At 39.6% G+C, this 11,766-nt stretch overlaps 1 long non-coding RNA gene across 1 annotated transcript; it reads left to right on the top strand.

The window, feature by feature from the left end:
* Nucleotides 1-10,200: 10,200 nt before the first annotated feature.
* On the top strand, nucleotides 10,201-10,813 carry LOC148294442 (uncharacterized). Its single transcript, XR_015835685.1, has 2 exons — nucleotides 10,201-10,338; nucleotides 10,523-10,813. It is a non-coding gene; the product is annotated as an uncharacterized LOC148294442 (long non-coding RNA).
* The last annotated feature ends 953 nt before the right edge of the window (nucleotides 10,814-11,766 follow it).

Here is an 11,766-nt window from a genome sequence, read left to right as displayed (position 1 = left end):
CATGATTTGTGGTCAATTAATGGCCATTCATATAGCTTCTGTGGTGTTCGGAATGCAATAGCTAATCTTAGAACATATGGTTTACATAGTTTAATGTATAATTTTGGGGTTCGTAAACATGATGATATTCATAATCTTAGTAATTTGCGTACTAGGTTAGTTCTACACCATGTATGATTAGCAAAGAGAATTTGCTTGAGTTAATAATTAAAGGGTATTTTAGAAAGGCTTAATTACACTAATGCCCCCTGAAACTTCAGTCAAATCCCACATTGCCCTCCGAAACTCAAAATAACCCACTTTCATCCTTTGACCGAGATTTAGTGACCCACTTTGCCCCATACCATCAACTCCATCCAAAAGCTTTTTAACTTTGATGACATGGCAAGCGGAGCCCACATCCACACAGATAAAAACATAATTAAATATTCTAATAATTAAAAATAAAAAAAAAAACATTAAAAATAATCAAAAAATTTAAAAATTGATAACACAATCCATCCCACCCCATCCCCCACTCTCCCATCCTCAACCCCAGCCACCCCCACCTCCACCCTCTTCCCTAGCCACATCCACCCATTAGACCCCTCAACCCAACCCCCAACCCCGACCCAGTCTCTCCTTGTCTCCCTCTCTCTCCCATAATCCATCACACCAACCCGCCCTAAATCTGAACCCCACCACCATCGCAACCCAATCCAAGAAATAAAGAGAGGGGGAGAGAGAAGAAGAGAAGGATGGAGAGAGTGGGAGAGAAGGAGAGGTAGGGAAAAGAAATCCACTAGGGGCATGCATCACCACCCTCACTAGCCTGTGGAATTCCCCAACTCATTCTTTCCCTCTCTTTCTCCCTCTTGCACACACAGAAACAAATCACAAATAAAGTGTGATAATTAATTTAGAAGCCAGGGATTCTAAACAAGAGAGAGTTTGGTCCAATTAGCACCAGGCTCGACCCAAAATAGATTTAAACCCATAACTTCAAGCTTTGTTTTGATTTTAAAAAAGAAAAAAATTCTAACGTTGTTCTTCAATTCCAAGTTACAATGAATACAAAAAAGCTCCAAATCATACACATCAAAGTTGAGATAAGTAGGAACGTGAATAAGGAGAGATAGAATTGAAATTGCAATTGAACTTGTAAAACCATCACTGACTTCGGTTTTCACGTCAAACAACTCAGATTTGAAGTTGGTTGGAGATCGAGAGAGAGAGAGAGAGAGAGAGGGAGGATGGTGATGGTGGAGATTGGGTTGCGATGGTGATAGCGTTGAGATCTAGGGTGTGCTGCTACGATGGGTTCCATTTTCTGTGTGCAAGAGAAAGAGGGGGGGCAGGGTTGCGGGATGAGTTATGGGTTTTTGCAGTTGGGGGGTGCTCAATCTCTCTTTTCGCAAGGTGGGTTGTGAGTGATGGTCATGGGGACCACATGAACGGGGGTTTGTGGGTTGTGGTTAGAAGAAATGAGGTTGCGGGTGGGGGATGAGGGGAGGTCTGTGGGGCTTGATTCTGGGTTCTGCAATGGGGGGTGGGATGAGGGGAGAAGGGGAGTGCTGGGTTTGTTTTAATTTTGTTGTTACTTTTTAAATGTAGTTTTTTTTATGTTTTTAATTATATTTTGTAATCTATCTAGAGGTGGGCTCCACTTGCCACATCATTAATGTAACTACCCGAATCTAAATTAATTTTTAATTACTAATTTATTCTGAGAAAAGACTATTTTGCCCCTGGAATATTTTATTAGTATAAAAGTTGACTTTCTTACCGGGAAAGAAATTGGAAATTTCAATTGGACCGTAGCGTAGGAGTAATTTTTGAGTGTTCCCGGTACACCACGTGGTTGGTGTACCATCCAATAGACGGAAGACATATGGAATATGTCCAATGCAATCCGCCACATGTCATAAGAAGAAATGCAGTAAGTTGGATAATAATTCCACATGTTCTATGTTGTCGAGATGAATCCGTAGACACGTAGTGGGCTCGAATCGGAGTTGTAACGAAAAAGTTGCGATAAAAAACAGTACAGTGGCAAACTTGTAAATATTTTTAAATTGGATTTTAGAAAAACCCGGAACCCCTTTCTCTCTCCTCACGCTCGCGCGATCCTCTCTCTCTCTCTCTCTCTCTCTTCGATTCTCTCAGTTCCGGCCACAGCAAGGGCCGGCACCAATCCCATTTGAACCGGCTCAAGCCCACGATCACGAACCACCAGTTTTCCGGATCGGAATACTCAAGTCTCGCCGGTGGTATCGACTGGTTCGAACTGATTTCTCCCCGCCGTTGCGCCGCTCCAACCGCGGCCCATTTCAGGCGGATCAGGTGAGGTTTCTCACTCTTTTTCCAAGCCCTAGATGTCTGTTGGGTAGGAATTAAATGATACTTGCGTTTAGGAACCCAATTTTGAAACTTAGGTTTTGGCCGGATTTCAAATCGAAATTCCGGACAGTTGACATCCAAATTGGACCTCCCCGTAGTTGAATAAAATGATCCCTGCCTCGAGAAGTAGCTGTGGTAGGAAGCATGGCCGGCGGTGTGGAGTTTTCCGTCGTCGAAAATTACTCTCCACACCCACGCGCTGCCGGCGCGTGGGCAAGGTGGTGAGGCCACATTTTTTCCTGATGTGATCCTCGTGTTGTCACGAGCACGTAGGTGTGCTCGGATTCCAATTCGGAATTCGTTTGAACCTCGAACGGATTATGCCTATTACGCGTCATCCGGGTTCGATATGTTTGAATCGTTGGATCATCTCCAATTTAATATATGTTGATCTAGGCATTCCTAGTATCGTACAGGATTTCGCAGATCGTGAATCGGAGCCCCGGATGTGCCGATTCAACAATTTAAAGTTTAATTAAATGATAATCGTCCGATCGTACGATCGTGAGCAATCTGACCGTTCGAATTGGACCACACTTGTAGAACATGGTTATTAAAAGGTGTGGAACCTATAGGAACTTTCGGATTGATAATTGGAGGTCATGGACCCCACGAGGTCCCGGGTTGACTATTTCAAGAAATTTATCGTTTATTGAGTCTTGGGTCTTTTCAAACCGTTCTAATCGTCTGAAATGTTTAAGTGGGCATAGGAATGGTCTTAAACTATTTACACGCACTTTTAGAAGCCGGGGGTCAGGGTTTTGGATTAAATAATTCTATTGAGCAATTTTGTTAATTAAATATTTTTAATGACTTAAATAGGTACTTGGGCACCATCAGACCCGCAAGAGGGACCCTTAAAGGGGCAAGCTTGCTCGGACGTCCAGTGAGTGGACTTTTGTTTTGTAAATGTTTTTATGCGATTAAAGTTTCATAATTTAATCTTGAATGAGTTATAAATGACTATTACTTTCCAAACATAAGTATTTAAATTCAAATATTTTTAGTTATATTCTGTCATATTTAAAATTGGCTTGGAGAGTAGAAAGGATAATGCCAATAGGATTTACGGATGGAATGAGGAATAGTTTTATAATTTTCCAGTAAATGTTTTTAAACCACTATAGGTACCCATGTTGCCTTCGATTATAATGTTGCCTTCGATTATAATGTTGCCTTCGATTATAATGTTGCCTTCGGATATGTCAGCACGTTTGATAGTGGCCCCACGAGTCTTAAGGATGTCCAGACTTTGCGGAGCGAGGAATGTGGATCAGGTGGACTAAATGTCCCTTGAATCCTGCGAGGATTGCGGCTCAGGTCAACTTTCTGTTACCGAGGCCTGCGAGGATGTGTCACATCATGTGACACAAGGAATTGACGGATTAATTAGGGAAAATTAAGTAGATAATCAAGGAATTGTCGGATATATGATGGGTACACCTCGGTGGAAAAGATTTATTTCCTTATAATGTTTTCAAAAAGTCTCAATGTTTTGACTGAATGCATGATTAATAATATGTATATAAATATGCATGTCTTAGCAAATTCTGTACCAATATATATGAACAAAATATAATTGAAGTTTTCTAAATGTTTTAACAGTGGGGTTAGCATGTTAATATTCTATTTTACAAAACTTTATTTTTGTCCACTCACATTTTCAAATGTTTTGTGCCCCCAGGCAGTAATCGTGTACTAGAGCGCCACCACAGGGCAGACCCCACATTCCGCTCCACCCTTTCACTATGTAGGGTTTCTGTATAATTGAATTCTACTTGTAAATTAATCCAACTAGTATTGCTATGAGAAATTGCCCTAGGATTGTTGTAAGGCTTGAGGCCATTTGGTTTGGTAGTTTAAATTGTTTGAATGTAAACTTGATGCATTCTGAACTATTGGGTTATAAAATTGCTTTTTGTGCAGGTGTAAAGTTTTAGGTAACGTATAGCTACAAGGGAGACTCTGTTGAAATTTCAATAGAAGTCAAACCCTAAAGAAGCTTTTGTCTTGTTAGAATGGCAATTTGGTCATTTGTGCATGGCACCCGCCAGGTGTCGGACACGCAAAAGGTTCGGCTCAAATTCCAAAGTGGAATTTGGGTCGGGTCTTGTCAATCAAAGTTAACAGACTTTTGGATGGAGTTGATGGTAGGGGGAAAAGTAGGTCACCAAATCTAGGCCAAGAGATGAAAGCGGGTCATTTTGAGTTTTGGGGGCAAAGTGGGATTTGATCGAAAGTTTCAGGAGGCATTGGTGCAATAAAGCCATTTAGAAATTGTCTCTAACAGTTGACTAACAAATAACAAACAACATAAGTTAGTCCTAATCAGGGGTGGGCATCGAGACCGGAAAACTGGAACACCGAACTGAACCGGTGAAAAAAAACCGATTGACCAAAAAAGTCAACAAATTGGATCAAAATCGGACCGAACCAGTTCCCACCGGTTTCATTCCAATTTTACACCACACCGCACCGAACCGGACCAAACCGGTCATATTTATTATTTTTTTTTTTTTCAAAATTTTAAAATCTAATGCCATATTTTAAATGTTATAATCACTATTTTTCCAAGTTCAACTTCAAAAAATTTCTAAATGTATGAATTGGATTATTTGTTAATTTTTAAGCCAAAAAAATAAGTTATTTATTATAATTTTTTAATTAAAAAAAGTAAAAACAAATTAAAAATAATAATAAATTAATAATCCGGTTCAAAAACCGAAACCGGTCGATTTTGAAATTTTTTTGCCTAAATCGGACCGGTTAAATAGTACCAATTTCGATTCCGGTTTGAGGCGAGAATCGGACCGAACCGGACCGCGCCACCCCTAGTCCTAATTAATGCGTCTTTTAGGGTTTTCTCGCAAGGAGAAAAATGTCGTGTCTTCTAGAGTTTTCTAGAGCCTTTTTCTAGGTTTTCTTGACTGTGACGGCAACGACGTAAGATCTTCTGAGGACGTGTAGAGAGTGCAGAGCCAAGCCTGATACAACAGACTTCTCAACGACGCATGGAGGAATTAGAAAAACGATTTGGGGCTCATCTCAATCTGTTTGTAAAGGATCGAATTGGGGTTACCTTCGAGGAGGATGAAATTGATGATTTGTTGTTGAGATCTCCTTATACGATGGTTGCAAGCGTCCTCCTTAAGTATTTGAATTTATTTTTGTTACATTTTGCTTGTAAAAATTGCTATTGACAAGTTTCTATCAACGAATGTTATGATATTATGAAATTGTTAATGATGATGAGGGTATGGGTGGTGTTTTATGATTGGTTTAACTTTAGGTTTTTTGATTAGATGAGGATGTACCATTTTGCATATTGTATTTGTACTGGGACTTATCATTTTGCGTATCAAATTTGTACTCATCGCTATTTACTTGTTGGATAACCTACGGTATAAAAAAGAACTGTTGGATCAAACCAACTCCATTTTTAAATTCAAAATACGATGAGTACAAATCCGATATGCAACGGCAAACACAACATCCTCCGTATCGGTAAACACCACATCCCTCTCTGGAGCGATAAATACAACATCGTCCTTTAGAATTATAAACACAACATCCACCTCCGGAGCGATAGATAAAACATCCTCCTCCGTAGCAATAGACACAACATCCTCCTCATGTTTATGTAGCTTGTTTTCTTATGAAAACCGTTATGAAAAAGACATGCTCCATGAGTAGTAAAAATCGCTTCTAATAGTTGCCTAACAAATAACAGACAACATAAGTTAGTCATTGTTAAGATGAAAGAATAAAACAAATAATTAAAAAAACTTAACGAATAATATTCCTCAAGTAATGAACGTGACAATCTCTCTGACTCTTGATTATAATCTTGTTCTTATTCAAATTTTTGTTCCTACATAAAAGTCAATAGAGTGTAATCAAACTTGTCATAACAGACTATCTAAGTACCACCTTCAATATCAATACTATTACTCAAATTCGAAGAAGTATTTCGTTTGCATAAAATTAGCATCCATGGGCATAAAACACCCTAGTAAGATACACGTGAGGTTAAATTAAAAGTTGTATCTACCTTCTTCTCACATTCCTTAATCGTAAGCCAACTTATCTTTCAATGATAGGTTTAAGTTTAGTCTTTTTTATTAGATGAGGATGTACTATTTTGTGTATCGGATTTGTACTAGGACATACCATTTTGCTAGTTAAAGTTGTATTCATTATTTTTTAATAGTTGGATACCAAAGATAGATCATACCAACTCCATTTTTAACATGATGTTCTCTATTTTAACATGATGTTTGACTTCTTTTTTTTTTTACATATATATATATATTTACACAACTTCATTGTCATCTTAATGTTGCTTCTATGGGAGCAAAGACAAGGAGGTCGCTTTTCTTTACGTCGTCAAATTTTTCTACCACATTTGCTTTCAAAGTTGAAGATGAAAGGGGACAGATGCATAGATTTACTTGTAGTATGTTCCTTGTCACAATTACTCATCATATTACTCCATATATATATATATATATATATATATATATATATATATATATATATATTTGTGTGTGTGGTAGCTTTGAAATAACACTGGTTTTTTTTTCAACAAGAATAGTTTGACCATCTAACATTATCGTTTGACCGAGTTTTCTTTGTTATGGCTTTCTTTTCAGATATTCAGAGTTTGACAAACCTTATAACCATAGTTATTCAGTGAATGAGTGATGACATTGACCGCAACAACTGTGGGAGCAAATTTCCTCCCACGGGAATATTCGGTTGACAGATTCCTTCATCTTCTCCGCCTCTCTTTCTCCCTGCAAAATGAATAGCAATAAGAGGACCACACCCGGGGGGTGTTGGCCAAAGTCCCTCCAATGCCTAAGTCAGTTCAATCGATCTATAGAGAAACGATAGCTAAAATAGGGTACGGGAATATGTATGTGTGGTGAAAACCAGGTAGTCGGAGCCTTGTGTAAAAGGGAGAAAGAGAGTGGCGGCTAGGGTTTGTGAGAAATAATTTCTACAGAGATTTGGTAGTAATTTTAGACATACCTCAACCCTTGAAGGGCGTAAACGAAGGCGTCGAGAACTGCTTCTGGGGAGCCGCCTGCTCAATTTCGACAGTGAAAGGCGTGGAGTTTGCTTGGTCCATCTCCTTGCGTAGGGCACCTTCGAAGTTCCCGCCGGCTTTCAAGTCTCGTAGTTGGTCATTCACAAGCTTCTTGACGTCTTCTGCATGCATTGCTGGTTGGACACATTGGCGACCCTTGCGATTTGGGCGACGCTGATCGACCTCCTCGTTGATTCGCAAGGTTCGCGCTTCTCGGCTACGTTGCCTAGGCGGCGTGTTGGTAGACTGCGCTTGCGAGTGATTCTCCGTAGCTTGTCGACGAGAATCGGTTCTTCGAGAGTGAGCAGCAGAGCGCCTTTCCTCGCCATCCTCACCGTGAAGGTTGTCAAGTTGACCTCCCTGGGAGCCTAGCCTTTGAAGAACATTCCTCTGCGGGCCCAGGCGGGCGCGGACGTCAAGTCGTGGGCTCAGCCTTCCTCGCACGTTGCTCTGAGTGTGGCTTGCTGATGCTTGCAACATGTTGGCGAGCTGATCACGTTGTTGTCCCTCTCCTTGTCTGCTCATGCCTGCTCGACCTGCTCGGCACCCGTCGATCTGCCTGGTGGCGCAGTCGTCCATCCTTCTCTCTTCGCCTAGTGGTCCAAGGCCAAGGTTTTGAGCTAAGTTTATATGGTTGAGGAGCTAGTCAACTTTCTGAGCTAGCTGGTCAACTTTTTGATTAAGGTCTACTTGACTTCGTGGATCGGGAGGAGAGAAGTGTGTGGAGCCCAACTGCATACGGGCTCGGGTTTCATGAGAGGTGTAGCTGGAGCGTGCGTCGAGCGTGGAGGCAACGGAGGGAACGCTTGAAGTTGCTCCAAGATTGGGCCTAGGTAGGCGATGGTAACGAGCCCACCTTGATGGGAGGTTCCACCATGCTCGGCGGTGGAGCCACGAGGGTGGCTAGATCCGGCCAAAGGGCCTTGGGCAACTGCAGTGGCAGTCGCGGTGGTGAGAGGTGGTGGCGCCACTATGTCGATCGCGGGATCATGAGTGGAGTGGCTTTGGGCTGTCGCGGATTGAGCCATTGCGGCGGCTTTGCCTCTCGTCATCTTGCTTCCAACCATTGTTGTTTGGAAGGCTTTGGTGGATTGGAAAATAGGTTTGGAGCACGCTTTGAGTATATCTCGTGCTCTCAATGAAAGCACCAATTTGTGGTAGTAAATTTCCTCCCACGGGAATATTCGGTTGACACATTCCTTCGTCTTCTCTGCCTCTCTTTCTCCCTGCAAAATGAATAGCAATAAGAGGACCACACCCGGGGGGTGTTGGCCAAAGGCCCTCCGATGCCTAAGTCAGTTCAATTGATCTATAGAGAAACGATAACTAAAATAGGGTACGGGAATATGTATGTGTGGTGAAAACCGGGTGGCCGGAACCGTGAGTGGAGGCCGGAGCCTTGTATAAAAGGGAGAGAGAGAGTGGCGGCTAGGGTTTGTGAGAAATAATTTTTGCAGAGATTTGGTAGTAATTTTAGACGTACCTCAACCCTTGTGTGTGGCCATCCTTTTATAGAGGTCTCGGGAGCTAGGGTTTCAGAGGAATAATTCCGTAGATGGAAAGGAATTATTCCTCCCCAATTTGGCGAGATTTGACTAATTAGGGATTTGATTTATTTGATTTAAATCAAATCCCTAATCAAGGTAGGAATCAAATCAATACCTAATTTAATTAGGTAACTCCTCCTTTGATTGAGAATATTCGTAGGAATCAAATCAATCCTCAACCTAACTAGGTAACATTCTATTTAATTGGGTAATCACCAATTAAATTGAATAATTCCTAATTATGTCAAATAATCCCCAAATGGAAGGAATTATTTGACCTAGGGTTACGAATTAATTCGGTTCCCACAACAACCTTTCTCAAATTTTGGTATTTTTTAGATGAAAATTTACATGTTTTTTTAAAGGTTTTTGAATTTGACTTTGGAGTTCTCTCATCCTAATTTTCTTTTAAATTGTAGAAAACTGTGTAGTATGAAGATGATGACCGTGATAGAGTTATACTAGCATCAGATGATGACCTTGTAACAGATGTGGACCTAGCAAAGCTGGTTGGAATGTATGATTATTTGTGATAGTAATAGATAAATAAATAAAGTAGCATGTGCAATTATCCAAGTCAAATGAGGTCAAATGGTGGTATTTCCGGATGCAAGCTTTAGCATCTATTAAATAGTTTAATGAGAAAAAAAATATATGGGAAGAATGTAAAATAACATATGGGCATGATTAGTTCCAAATTTTGGATTATTTTGATGTGTATGTACATTGTGATTAGGGGTGGGCATTCAAACCGGCAAACCGGAAAGCCGAGCCGAACCGCACCGAAAAAAACAGAGAAAAACCGAGTTGACAAAAAAGTCAACAATCGGTCAAAAAATCGAACCGGACCAGTTTGGACCGGTTTTGGTTCCGACTCCATGCCTTCAAAAATCAAACTGGGCCGAACCAAACTGGTCAAATTAAAATATATATAATTTTATATTGTTAGACATCTCCACACCAAGCTCAACTTCAAAAGTCAAATAAATAAATTGGCCCAACTCCATTTGTTAACCATTTCACCAGGCCCAACTCTATTTCTTAACCAAGCCCAACTCTTTATATTCATTTGTACCAAGCCCAACTCTGTGCTGTGCCGACTCTTTCTTCTATTCTTCGTCTTTTGTTTTTGTTTTTTTTGTCTTCTTCTTCTTTCTTCTTTCTTTTTTCTTCTTCTTCTTTTCTCTCCTCAGTGCTACCGACTCTTTCTTACCTTTTTTTTTCTTCTTTTTCTACCTTCTTCTTTTTGCTCTTTGCGATCTCTCAGCCCAACGCCACCGCGTCTGCCAGGACATCGTCTCTTTCACTCTCTAATACGTTGTACAGATTTGTATTTTTTTTTTCTCAATGATATGTGTTTCTTTTGATGCTTTTATTTTACTTTTGATTTCAGCTGTTTCTTCTCATATGGGTATTGATATTTTCTGTGATTTTGTGCTGATGTTGTTACTGAGATCTGATTCTTTTTTTTTTTTCTCGATTTTTTCCTGTTTTGTTTTGACAGATGTGTTCTCTATGCCAGATATCATTCCCCAGTGGCATCTAAATCTTTGAACATTGTTGTCAACTTTAGATTAGAGTTCATTCATTCATTATTATTCAGGAAAAGAAAATGAAGTTACAACAATTGACAATCTATTGCTCTTTGGAATATGTACTGAAGCTGCATGGATAAAAAGGAAGGCTGAAGCAGAGATAAAAATGAAGATGTTGCAGAAAATTGAATATGTTCTTTCATTTGAAGCCCTGTAGATGCAGCAACAAAAGAACAAAAGAATGCAGTTATAATTTTAAATTTGATTGTAATTTAATTTGTTTAATTATGTGTATTTTGTTGTTAGGTTGTAATTTTAAATTTAATATTGGATTGTTTTATTATTTTTGTCAAAGAATAGTGGTTGTTTCAATATGGGAATTGGGCCAATTGTGATGTTTAAGCCCAAAACTGTGAGAACCGGGAACCGAATCGGATCCAGGCAGGTGTGGATTGGTTCGGTTTTATCTGTGGATTTTTGTCAAAACCAGACCGGATCGAACCGGTCTTTATTTTCGGTTCAAATTCCAATTTTATAAGAAAATTGATCCAAACCGGATCGTGCCCAGCCCTAATTGTGATTGTGACAAAAAAAATTATTTGTAGGAATGCACAAATCAAAATCAAATTATTTGGTACTTGCGTATTTGACTCCTAAATTAAAATAAGCAAGTAATTTGAATAACTCAATTTTATTTGTTTATTTTGAGTTTTGAATGCAACCCATAGATTTGTGAAGTCAGATATAGAACATATCAACTCTGCTGTGTTTGAGATTACATTTGAATTATCCAGTATTACGGCCAACTTTAGAAAAAGAAGAGTAATTTATTAAATGTATTACAATGGAGTGCAAAACAATTAGTTCACTGGATCTTGTCGTTGGGTGCAAGTTTTGGAAGTTTACCTTAACTACAAATTATTCCACTGAGAGATTTAGAAACGATGGCCAATTTCTCTTTAGAGAAAAAGGTTTAGCTAGAGATGTTAAGATGATTTATGTTAGTGCATTAGAGGAGTATACAGAGCGCATGTTTAACTTGATACGTGCGAAAGCTAGAGACATTTTATACCCATTTTGTTTTTGCTTTTCAAACAAAATTTACGCGAGAGTCTTTGTGTTAGCGAGTCTTTGATGAATTTTGGACTCTATGTTATTATAGATATGAGAGATGTCGTTGTCAAAGTGGTGTGAATTTTCCATGGTGGTCTTC

This window comes from Prunus avium, chromosome 5, assembly GCF_965620075.1.
Source record: "Prunus avium chromosome 5, drPruAviu1.hap1.1, whole genome shotgun sequence".
Classification (NCBI taxonomy): domain Eukaryota; kingdom Viridiplantae; phylum Streptophyta; class Magnoliopsida; order Rosales; family Rosaceae; genus Prunus; species Prunus avium.
This window is presented reverse-complemented; position numbering and strand designations above follow the sequence as displayed.